We start from the raw sequence: 1038 nt of genomic DNA, 5'->3' as shown, positions 1-1038 counted from the left end.
ATGTAAACATTTCAGACAGATTTAAATTCTTATGCCTTATGTAGTATAAACAGTAATATATATCGATTATAGACAACAAAGGGCGCGTTTTATCATGTAAATTACTGCTATATATAGAAGTTGATCCGGAGCTAAGTTATTATATTGAATTTCCATGTTGTAGTTATCGGAAGAATGTAAACGTCTGTGCTTTGCTTATTTTGATAAGAGCCTTATAGATAAAAGTTTCTAGAAGCTTTCCTTTTAAAGGACACGCCTGAAGATCCAATTAATTTTGTTTCTTGAAATTAGAACGTGCTTTAATTCTCGGGTATTTATATATAGGTCATGCCTAAAGACCCATTTTATATATTTTCTCAAATTTAGGAAGTGCTTTAATTCTCAGGGGTATTTATATATCAAAAGTGCCGTGTTGTCGAGGAAAACATGTAGAAAAGCATTTTATATACTGTAAAATCATTAATATTGGCGGGGGACTAATTTTCATGGATTTTATGGTTGAGTCAATCCATGAAATTAACCTTTACCCTGCTAATTTTCTAAAATGGACTGGTCAGTCATTCAGTTTGGGCAGAACCACTTCTTATTTTGAAGGGGTGTTAACTGAAAATTAACTGACTGAATAGTGAACAGTGCAGACCATGATCAGTCTGCATGAATGTGCAGGCTGATCTTGGTCTGCACTGGTCGCAAAGGCAAAACCACTTGCCGCCATCAGGCTAAGGGTTAAATTCCAACAAACAAGAAAATTTACATTTATGTAAAAAATATTGGAACTTTGATATTCGAAGGATTTATCTTGGTTACCGATGTTTCAAAGCACTTAGAGAATAGGAACATGAACAAACCCTAGCATGCACTGCTCTGTATTGCTAGATTACAGAATTTCTAGGAAATAAAATGCACTAAAAAAAGATTCTGAGCAAGAGAATTTTGTTGAGACAGACAGTAATGCTGATAGTTTTCTAAGCTAAACTGGAATCTGTTGCATTTTCTTACTTGAAGCATAATATCGTCCCCTTAATGCAGAAAGGTACC

Source organism: Mercenaria mercenaria, chromosome 11, assembly GCF_021730395.1.
Source record: "Mercenaria mercenaria strain notata chromosome 11, MADL_Memer_1, whole genome shotgun sequence".
Classification (NCBI taxonomy): domain Eukaryota; kingdom Metazoa; phylum Mollusca; class Bivalvia; order Venerida; family Veneridae; genus Mercenaria; species Mercenaria mercenaria.
Note: the sequence above shows the minus strand (reverse complement) of the source record.